A 12,680-nucleotide genomic window follows, 5' to 3' on the forward strand; every position below is an offset into this window, starting at 1 on the left:
GAAAAACAACCCAACAACTCCGAACCCTTGACTCTTATTATAGTCTGTTATTTCAGAACCAAATACCGATATTAAAAAATTATGATTGCCAACTCTGTACAAATTCTTAAAAGTAAACAAGATCTTCCAACAATATCTTCCAATAATATCTTCCAATCAACCCCCACCCTGACCTCTTCCTATTCATCCACTCCCAGACATACATACACTAAGCCTAATCATTATTTCACATAGTCATGCCTACCTCAGAAAAACAACCTGTCAAATAGAATCCAAGTTCAACAAAGGCTAGCTGACTGAAACTACAGTCATTGTCATCCCTCTTGTAAAAGTTTAACAAACATGTACTCTACTAAAAGGTATTGAACAATCCTTCAGTTTAATGCTAAAATATTTTTACAAATGACTTGACATAAAAGCAAACATTAATACATAAACATGCACATGTGTGTGTGCACATACATATATATATATAAATGTATGGACTCCTCTTTATCCAGTAAGAGTTGCTAGGTCTCCAAGTAGTTTTTTCATGAGTTCTGAATATTTCAGGATCTGGGTGATAAAGTAATTCGTTGAGCAATAATACTTGCATGATTAATCAGACATATACAAGAGCTCTCAACCTTCAGGCAAATGTTAGCACAAATTATTTTCCTTTTCAAGGCTTAAGGCTGTACCCCAAACTCCTCACTTATTCTTCCCTTCCAGTCCCCAATCTTAAAATAGAGACAGTCACTGTAGGTTTGGTGACATTGTTGAAATACTAGAATGGAAATGTACAGACATGTGTTGCATGCAAGAGTTTAGATGGAGGAGAGTCTCTGCCAGACTACCCACAGTCAAGGAACAAAGAAATAAATTCTTCTGGATAGCCAATAGTGATGGTGTGGGAAGTGTGAGCATACATTTTGCAGAGAAATGGGTAAAGTGATCAAGGTAGTCAAAGTGTGCAACAATATAATTAAACTTAAGTTAGTCTTACAAAACATGGCAGCAACATATGCTTTTCAATCAGGATTGGCAGATGAACAAAAGGACCAATGTTGCCAACTCCTTTTGCAAATTACCTTGATGATGAATGACAATGTACTTACTTTTGAGGTGAATGATTTCAACAGACTTGTTAGGTAACAACCCAATGGATTCCATAGTGTACATGGAGGTTGTGGCTTTGGGCCAAGAAATGAGGAAAGAACAAGGCTCTTGGAGTTCTATGAATGCAAATGATCTGATGGTCTGCAACACTAACTTCAAGAAACCAACCAGTCACCTGATTACCTATCTTAAAGATCAAGTGAACAGTCAGAAATTTATTGAAGTCCTATTTGAAGCATCTGATGAGAAAGAAAAGATAGATATAGATAATAGAGGAAAGCTAGATGTTCCTTCGGGACAACTTAGTGAGAACAGGCCAAATCTGTGGCAAAGTTCTGGTGAAACCAAGATTGATGTGGTGGTGGAACAGAGAAATAGACAGAGCCATAAAGGTTAAGAGACAGGCTTGGAAAAAGAGAAGCAACAAAGAATTATATCGGGAAGCCAGAAAAGAAGCTAGGTAACAGGTTTACATAGCAAAAGGAGAAGCAAAAAGGAAGAGGTTTGTCAATGCTTTACACAGTGAAGATAAGATGTGTGAGGTGTTCTGGATTGCAAGACAATGTTTCAGAGAGAATCAAGATGCTGTGGGAAGGAAATGCGTACAAATGGATAATGGTACACTTGCACCAACTGATTCGGAAAAGAAAGAGACATAGAAATGCTGCTACTTTTAAATATGTAGAATGCATGAAAGTAAGAGGGTCTTCCAAACGTTCATCCAGCTAAGGGACCAGCTGTTGTAGCTGAAAGCAGTATCATATATAAAACAATTAAAGATATGAAGGTAGGGAAAGACACTGATCAATCAGAAATCACCACTGAGATGCTAAAGACATCTGACAGAGTAGGATATGGCCTAGTCACCCGTTTAGTAAATCAGGTTGTACATGAAGGTGTCATACTAACACTGGTGCAGCTGCATAATAGTTAACTGCTACAAGTGTAAAGGGGATGAATTAAAGAAAAGTAACTACAGAGATATCAAATTGCTGACCAGGTCATGAAAGTTATGTATATGTAGTTTTGTAAATTAATATTTAATCAATTCATATCATAATCTATTTGTACCATAATCAATTAGCTCCTAATATAAAACAAGAATTTCAAAGTAATGGATATATCAGAAATTTATTCTGCATGCTTACAAGATTACTTTAGCTGTGTGACTTTAAACTAGTGGTTCCCAACCTTTTTCAGCCCAGGGACAATATATTATAATCAAGAATTCTTGATTATAATATATTATTGATTCTTATGGAATAATTATTGAATTTTGTTTTCTTATTATTATTCTGTTTTCATATAAATTATCATTAACTAACAATGTCTTTATTATTGAACAATATTGTGTAGATATGAAATGGCTTCAATTTTTTATGGCTACAAATTCTCTGGGGACCACTGATGGGCCCCAGGGACCATGTTGGGAATCACTGCTTTAAACAATACTGGATGAAATGAATATTAAAACCATTTACAAATTTTGTTAGTACATGAAACATGTTATAATTTACAAGTTCCAGTAGAATATGTGACAAATATTATATTCCTAGCTGAACTTATCCCCTTCAAATTTCTTGTACCAGAAACTTCCAACCCTAGTCAATATTAATTCCAGATAACTTACATAGGACATTTTCATATTTAAGAAGCAAAAATTAAAAGGCTTTGATCTTTTTCTTTTAGACAAAAGACTTTTGATAAAAAAATATATAAAGGTTGAAAAATTTGCTTCACACCTATGGATTTCTGGGTTCAATTCTTCTGCGTGATACATTGGGTAAGTTTCTTTTACTGTAGTCTTAGGTTGATCAATGTCTTGTGAGTGAAACTGGCAGAAAAATTTGCTTCACACCCATGGGTTTCTGGGTTCAATTCTGCTGCATGGTACATTGGGTAAGTTTCTTTTACTGTAGTCTTAGGTTGATCAATGTTTTGTGAGTGAAATTGGCAGAATGATTCTATGAAGAAGCCCGCAAGATGTGTTTATGTGTGTGTGTTCATTTACATGTTTACTGCTCTAGTATACCAGGCTATCAAAGGTTACTTTCAATGACCAGGCATCATTAAAATGGGACCCTGCCCTATGTTTGCAATAAGCTCTAATATTGATAAGGTTAATGAAAGACACCTGAAGATAGTGCCAGAGCATGGTCACAGCACACTGACTGAAATTAATAAAAGAAGAAACAATTCTCGGTTTCAAAACATTTTTTAATGATAAACATTCAAATGTAAAGACAATGTTAAATAATTTTTCTCGGTGTAAATGCATGCATACATGCATAAATGGAATTTCCTTCTAAGTAGAAGTTCACAAGAAACAAAAGTCATGGAAATTGTTAGGATGAATATTCTTTGGGTGGGAGATCAGAATAAATAACAGAATGCAAGTGAATATGTCATGTAAAGTGGGATGGGTGGGTTGGTGAGGTACACAGCTGCCTTCAGAGACAACAATAAAAAATCTTTGGTTTCATAATGGTTGAATCATTCACCCAAAACAATGAGATTTTTGGTTCTTTTTTAAGACATGTAATAGTAGATATGTAGGGGGGTGGGGAATATTTATATTGATAGGAATCATTAACTAGAAAATAATTATATATACATACATACACACACACATATAGATATGTAACCACACATGCTTTTCTCGGACTATCCTTTTCCTTCTCTCCAGTCATTTTCCTCTTTCCTTTCTGACAAAGAACCGTGCTTGAAATGTCACAACCCAATCGTTTTTCCATCTTACTTTCTCTGGGCATCAATCTAATATATTCACTGTGTACATACTTTTGAATTGTGTTATTTTTCCTATTTTTGTTTTTTATTTGCCTACATACATATATATATATATCAGCCTAACCCATACTCCACTCTTGCCTCCCCCAAATCCCAACACCACCACTGACCACTTCCCAGCAACGACACACCTACACATGCACAGATCAAGGTCACCAGCCCTCTTCCACACTCACATACATACGCACGAGCACCTTCGTTTTGGGATCACCACTAATGTATTATCTCCCCTTCTTCCTAGCTTTCCTGTGTGACCCCTCTGTCCGGCATTCACCATGATAGATTGCTAGCCACTACACATTATTATCTCTCCCTGTTTCTTTCTGTGTCTTTTGTTTTTTTGTGAATTCTCCCTATATATATATATATATATATATATATATATATATATATATATACACACACACACATATGTATATATTGTGTGTACAGTTAGATGCACAACTGCTACTGTTGAGTTTCGAACTCCATGCAGAATATCATCATCTAATCGGCTTCCAGTAAAGTAGTGTGGTTACTACTATACTTAGTAGTGTTACTGAACATATATAGAATAATGCAATAAAGTGTTGTCTTGATGATATACTGTAGTGTTCAGCAACCAACTGCACTTGGAACGTCTCGTGCAGAGGTTAAAAACTTGAAAATAACCACAACAGTGAAATGTATGGAGAAAACAAACTTGCATTTAATCATGATTTCTCCAGCATATATACAGGGTGCGATGGGTAAATTATCGCCATTTCATAGTTTTAATTTCGCACATGTGCATTGTTTATTTTTGATTTTGTTAATTACACAGTATACTAGGGTCAGTTGAGCACCATCTGTGAGAAAAACAGCACCATGACACAATTCACTCTGCCAGAAATTTGGAAATGACATGCTGTACTGCTTGGCATTTGTGCTGGAAGCTCCAATAACAGATGGTAAACGCACAAAACCGTTGGCTTGCCATGTCCCCAAAACATGTATCGAGGGTGATAAAAATCAAACATCCAGTCAACATCATGGTGTTTGGAGTGATCACTAGTGATGGCAATGTTATGCCTCCATTCATATTCCCACATGGTCTCGGACTCAACATGGAGGCTTACATCAAGTGCCTGGAAGAGGTAGTGCTACCCTGGGTCAAGAGGGTGGCTGCTGGAAGACTTTATGTCTGACAACAGGACTCTGCACCATACCACACAAGCAGGAGAACCCAGTCATGGCTGTCAGACAATTTCTGCAACCACATCACCCCTAACATCTAGCCACCTAACTCCCCAGACTGTAACCCCCTTGATTATTATGTGTGGGGTGCAGTTGAGCAAGAGACCAACAAAACTCCTTGTAACACCAAAGATGAACTGAAGGCAAGGATTATGGCAGCATTCACCAACTTAAACAAGGAGACCATCCAGAAGAGTTTCAGATTCCGAGGTCGTCTGGAGGCTGTAGTTGAAGCCAATGGCTATTTTATTGAATAAATTTACTCTTTAATAATTCAAGATATTTTTATATAATTTTGGTAAATATATCTGTTAATATGAGCTGTTAGTGTTATTTTCATTTTTGAATAATTTAGATGACAATATATTCACCGCACCCTATATATATATATAATTTTTAGAAAAACATAAATCCAGAGAAGCACACTCTAAGAAGTAGAGTAGTCTATATTTTTCCTGATGAAGGCTAGTTTATGGGGTTATCCTGGGTTTCTCGTCCATAAAGGGTTTAATTTTATGGTGTATCGTCAGACCCCAAGACCTGTTGACCTATGACCTCTTTAAAATATAGAGGGGAAAGTCTGAATTATCTCCCTTTGCCAATGGCTTCCGACCATAACGCCATCATTCAGCTGTGAGGGTAAATAATAGGGGATTATCTCCCTCTCCTGTTAGCTATCAACTTCTAGCGGTTCCCGAAAGGCCAACAGAAATCTCCTAAAGTGCAAACATGGCCCAAAAATCTCCATTCTGGAGTTAAGTATAGCCCCTGATTTGAGTGAGTCCCTTAGGATTCTCGAGCATTCGGCTATGCATAGCTTGCAGTGTTTCGTCCTGTTTATGTAGGGGTCCGAGTTTTCAAGGATTTTCCATGAGACGGAGTGTGGAACTCTGTCATCTTTTAGTTGCCATATGTGGCTGGCCAGCGATGTTATGTATCTCTTTTCTGGGACTTAGGAGGATTCATGGTTGGAAAAACGTTTCTTGAATGAATTTCTGGTACAACCAATATATTTCCATGGACATGCAATGTCGGTACTGTACCTATAATTGTTGTTCATGTTACTGCTGCTGTTGTTGATGTAGTTGTAGCTGCTGATGTCGAAGCTGGGGCTAGTGGTGTTGGTTGCATCAGTAATGTTACTTCCCCTGCACATGTTACCAGTTAAGAACTTCTTTATGTTGTTATTAATGCTGCCAATGTTGTCACTGCCATACATACATACATACATACATATATATACACACACCTATGGGTGTGTGTGTGTGGTGTTAGAAAGGGCATCCAGCTGTAGAAATTCTGCCAAATCAGATTGGAGCCTGGTGTAGCCATCTGGTTCGCCAGTCCTCAGTCAAATCGTCCAACCCATGCTAGCATGGAAAGCGGACGTTAAACAATGATGATGATGATGATGATGATGATCTATACAGGGTGTGATGGGTAAATTGTTGCCACTTTATATTTTTAATTTCTCACATGCGCATTGTTTTTGACTTTGCCAACTACACAGTATAGTAGGGTCAGTTGGGCACTGTCTGTGAGAATAACAATACCATGATGCAATACACTCTGCCAAAAATTTGGAAATGACATACTGTATTGCTTGGTATTCATGCTGGAAGCACCAATTCGAACATTTCCGAGTGTTGATCTGAGGACAGTGCATGTACCAAGTGATAAAAATTAAACATCCAGTCAACATTATGGTTTTGGAGTGATCACTAGTGATGGCAACATAATGCCTCTATTCATCTTCCCTTTAGTATTTCAAGATATTCTTATGTAACTTTGGTAAATATATGTTAAAATTAATGAGACGACAATTTTATATTCATTTTGCATAATTTAGACATCAATATATTCACCACACCCTGTGTATATATATATATATATATATATATAGAAATTGCTAACAAAGACACAGTATCTCATGTTTTGCAACCATAATACACTACTGAGTACATTAAAGGTTTACAAGTCAATATTGTGCCTTACTTTTGTGTTAGCAGTGTGATGGTCTTGCTTTGAAGTTTATCTCCACAGAATTTCAATAGAGATCAAATCCAGTACTGTCAGGGTGTTTTGTATATGAATATGTCTCTGTAAACAATAGGATTGAAAATAGAAAAAGTTTGTAATAGGTGTATATGCATATTTCAACAGTTATTGCTCTTTCATGAGCATGACATTCAACTCATTGGCTATATATATGTATATCTACATACAGGGTGTCCAGGCTAAACTTGAATTTTGTATGTCTCCTTTCTTCATAAACAGCTTGATGTGTCCGTGAATAGTCACAGATGTTGGAGAGCATAAAGATTAGAGTTGTAGTTGAGGAAAAATTTGGCTGACATAGAAGACTGAAAGCCATTTGAATATTGGGAGTCACCTGTATTATGATGGTTTGAGTCAGATATTAAAATGCTGACAACGCAACTGCTGCTCAATGCTCTGTGAACACTGCCAAGGTTGTAAGATGACACAGACAGCTGCAAAGGCTACAAAGCCATGGCCAGCAGGAAGGGATACAGCAGATGTTCTGATTGCATCCACATGCCACAATTCATCCAACACTTGCAGGACAAACTGACAAAAGATCTGAGCAAAGGAATCCAGGCTTTGGTGAGTGAGATGGGTGTTGGAGTTGCCACCATGAAGTTGGCCCTGAATGAGAACCTTCTCTACCACTTGTATAAGACCAAGAAGAACTTCTTGATGAAGACAAAGTAACTGCTAAACAAGCTGAGACATCCTATTGAGCTAGGGAATATCTGGTTCTTCGCAGATAAGAACAGTAAGGACCATTTGCACAACACCTAGAACAACAGGTGGCTTGCCTACAATCCATATGCTATCCCAAATATGAAAATCAAGTACCCACAAACTGTAAGTCTTTGGGTGTGTCTCTAGTAAGGGTGATGCCATGCTGGCACACATTTTTGAACAGGGCCAAAGACTCAGTTCAGATGACAATGTGAAACTATTTGTGACTGTAGTCAAAACCTGGTTGGAGAGGGTTTCTTCTGAGAGGATATGTGTGGCAGTAGGATTTATATATATATATATATCATATACATATATTCTTTTATTTGTTTCACTCATTTGACTGCGGCCATACTGGAGCACTGCCTTTAGTCAAGCAAATTAACCCCAGGGGTTATTCTTTGTGAGCCTAGTACTTATTCTATTAGTCACTGTTGCCGAACCACTAAGTTATGGGAACGTAAACACACCAGGAGGGTTGTCAAGCAATGTTGGAGGGACAAACACTTTTCCAGTTTCCGTCTACCAAATACACTCACAAGGCTTTGGTCGGAAGACACTTGACCAAGGTGCCACACAGTGGGATTGAACCCAGAACCATGTGGTTGCGAAGCAAGCTACTTACCAAACAGTCACTCCTGCGTCTACATATATATATATTATATATCGTATATATATATATATGTAGACGCAGGAGTGACTGTTTATATATACGATATATCATATATATATATGAGATATATATCTTATATAATGTAACACATATATGTCATATATATATATATATATATATATATATATACATGTATATATCATATATATCTATATCTATATATATATCATACATATATATATATATATATATAGACCCGGCAAGCCAAGTAAGATCGTTGCCAGTGCCCCTGGACTGGTTCTTGTGCGGGTGGCACATGAGATGCACCATTTTGAGCGTGGCCGTTGCCAGTACCGCCTGACTGGCTCCCGTAGGACTTTCGAGCGAGATCGTTGCCAGTGCCCCTGGACTGGCTTGTGCGGGTGGCACATAAAAGACACCATTTCGAGCGTGGCCGTTTTCGTGCGGGTGACACGTAAAAGCACCCACTACACTCTCTGAGTGGTTGGCGTTAGGAAGGGCATCCAGCTGTAGAAACTCTGCCAAATCAGACTGGAGCCTGGTGTTGCCATCCGGTTTCACCAGTCCTCAGTCAAATCGTCCAACCCATGCTAGCATGGAAAGCAGACGTTAAACGATGATGATGATGATGATGATCACATACACACATATATCATGAAATATATGTATGTATTTGAATATGTCTTGTTTGATTTACATGTTTTTTGAGTCAAGTATGTGTTAAATGAATATATGATTGCAGTATTCTTTCACAACCAGATGCCTTTCTTGTCATTAACACTTAACTGTGTTTTAAATAAGGAATCTCTTAATTAAACATGTCTTGAAAGGCTAGAAGTAAGCAGACAATTTGTCAACCAGAGAAATGACAACAGCAATGTTTGTAGCTTGCAACTTTTATAGAGCACAAACATAAACAAACAGATACACACACACATTTTATATAGATAGACTTCTTACAGGTTCCATCTACCAAATTCACTCACAAGGGTTTGATCAACTTTGGCTATCGTAAGAGATACTTCGCTAAGGTGTCATGCATTGGGACTGAACTCAAAACCACATGATTAAGAAGGGAACTACATGCCTGTGCCTTCTATCAGTCTTTCTTTACATCTGTATGTGTGCATATATATATATAGTATGTGGATAGGGTTGCAATCCAAGCTGTATCCTTGTGAAGCACACCTGCATATTCCAATATGCCAAAATTTTATGTAGATGTTATAATTGTGTGGAAAATAATATTTGCAGAGTAATTACACATGAAAACAATAGACTGGAAAATATTTTTGGTATTATTTATTCACTATTGCACATGTATCATTTGCTAATAGGAGTTAAAACTTATACATGTAAGAGAAAATTATAAGATATCTCTTATTAAAAATTCCTCAGACAGCTAATCAATTATCAGGTTGAGTAAAAAGTAAGCAACATTTTGAACCATGATGAATTTGTACCAGATTTTTTCAGAGTTTTGAAATTTTGTTAAACATTTTTTTTGCAGTTGTCTGATAATAGATATAGACTTGCCCAAATGCATCAATAAATTAACATTTATATTTTTTTTCACCATTGTTACAATCATCTGAAATGGAACTGTGAAAGTGCGATATTTGAGCAATTTTGCTATTCAGCTCCAAAAAAAAGATGTAAAGCAGCTGAAACTGTTCGTGATATCAATGAAACATTTGGTGACCAGTGAGAGGTCAGCTCCAAAACGGTTTAAACGATTTTGTAGATTGTGAGCAAAGTGGACGACCATCTGTCATTGATGACAGTCAATTAAAGACTGTCACTGAGAAAAATCCATATAAAACCACTTGAGAACTGGCAAAAGAACTTCAAGTTAACCAGAAAACTGCTTGCAACCATTTGCATGCAATTGGAAAATCAAAAAAGCTCGACAAATGGGTACCACACGGTTTGAATGAAAATCAGAAAATGCTCATTGCTTCTTCTCCGTAACCAGACCAATCCATTTCTTAACCATATTGTAATTTGCGACTAAAAATGGATTCTGTACAATATAAAATGTTCTTCACAGTGGTTGGACCAAAATGAAGTACCGAAAACCTTCCCTAAACCCAAGCTCTTCAAAAAGAAGATTATGGTGACTGTTTGGTGGTGTACTTTTGGAATCATCCATTATAACTTTTTAAAATCTGGAAAAAACATTACTGCAGAAACATATTGCCATGAAATTGCCAAAATGAACGAAAATCTGCTACTCCTCCATCTCAGACTGGTCAACAGAAGAGGGCGAATCATTCTTCATAACAATGCTCGACCACACATTTCACTAATGATGCTCCAGATGTTGAAGGAACTTGACTATGAAGTTCTTCTCCACCCAGCTTATTCCCCAGACCTTTTCTCCTACCGACTTCCACCTGAGAGAGAAGAGCTCAAAAATCAAACCGATGCTGTAAGTGTGTTCAAAGAGTTCATCCAGATTTTTATGTTGCCAGAGTAAACAAACTTGTAACTCATTAGCAAAAATGTGTTGATTGTAATGGTACTTACTTTGATGAATAAAATTTCTGCATTGTTGAAATATATTGTGATGAATTTCATGTTTCAAAACGTTGCTTACTTTTTACTCAGCATGATAATACTATCTGATTTTCTGTCTGAAGATATCTGACATGTTTCTCTGTCAAGTACAATTTTGTAACCCCTATTAGCAAATGAAACATGTGTAATGATGAATAAATAATACCAAAATTTTTTTCTAATCTCCTGTTTTGATATATGTATATGTTATATTATATACAAGATATACTATATTATCATTAATTGATAGATGCAAAGAAATAAGAAACTTGAAGTAGTCAACTCAAAAATATAGTTGGGGTAGGTAGAGTGGGGAAGTAAATGTAAATAAGAACTAACTCAGTCTTGCCAAACAGATGCCAGGACCAAAAAGTGATGATGTTCATGATATATATATATATATATATATATATATATATATATACATACACGCACACGCAGACACACACACACATGTATATGTGTGTGTGTATATATATCATAATATGGTGTAAAAGAAAGAAAATGGTAAATCTAGTCGAGTTCCTCATGAAGATAACATGGATGCTGCTTGAGCTCAAAAGATTGGCTGTTATGAAAACCTCCTCGAAGAATGTGAAGACACAGGCTGGAAAGCAGAGCTTTCAAACAAACTTAGATGTAGAGGGTTTGTTGGACACAGTGTGAAGTGACTATTGCTATCATTGACCTAATTCATCGCAAAGCAAATACCACCATGAGTAATATCCAAACTACAGTGGAAAAGGCAAGCCACTGGATTTGGTTAAAAAGCAACAATGAGCAATGGCTAGAAGAATAGTGAGTGAAACCTGATGACCAATTGATCTAGCAAGCATGACCTCATTTCAGTGAAAGGTGCCCAATGATGCCTTCAAGAGTTAGGCCCCGGAATGGCAAGCATTCTCTCCTAATGACCCCATAAATTTGCTAGCATCCGGTATGCAGAGCTTTCAACAGGTAACACTTGCATCTGCAAGTTGTTTGCAAAAAATATTAAAAAACATATATTCATGACCTGCATTATCATCACTTTTCTATGCTGGCTTTTGTTGGGCAGAACTGAGCCAGTCCCTCCACCTCCACTCCCAACTGGGCTGCAGGACTACATTTTGCTCATACTTTCTGTTTGCAACATAGTTTCTGTGTCTGGATTTAACACCAACCACCTTACAAAAAATGCATTTGTGTGTGTGAGGGTGTAGTTTGTATAACAAACAGAAGAAAAACTATTCAATAATATAGTAGGGGATAACATATTTTAGCTGATCCAGTAGCATCATAGACAATGTCTTTGTGTTTGTCCCTATCACAAATTAACAATTGGTGTTGTTTTGTTTATGTCCTTGCAACTTCACGGTTTAGCAAAAGACTGATAAATATCAGACTTAAAAATATGTAGTGGGCGCAATTAGTTTGACTAAACCTTTCAAGGTGGTGCCCCATCATGGCCACAGTTCAATAACTGAAACAAGTAAAAGAAGTAACGTATGAATGTGTATATGTAAGAACATACACACACACACACACCTATCTGTAGATAGAATAAGAAAGAAAGAGAGGAGAGACACAGGCAGCAATAGAGAAGCAAGTTATATTAGTC

The 12,680-nt window shown here is 36.9% G+C and overlaps 1 long non-coding RNA gene across 1 annotated transcript in view; it reads left to right on the forward strand.

Moving 5' to 3' along the window:
* The window catches only part of LOC149132667 (uncharacterized), a 30,808-nt gene that overhangs the window by 12,011 nt on the left and 6,117 nt on the right, over nt 1–12,680 (forward strand). The window lies entirely within an intron of this gene.

Source organism: Octopus bimaculoides, chromosome 14 (assembly GCF_046866305.1).
Source record: "Octopus bimaculoides isolate indiv1 chromosome 14, ASM4686630v1, whole genome shotgun sequence".
Lineage (NCBI taxonomy): Eukaryota > Metazoa > Mollusca > Cephalopoda > Octopoda > Octopodidae > Octopus > Octopus bimaculoides.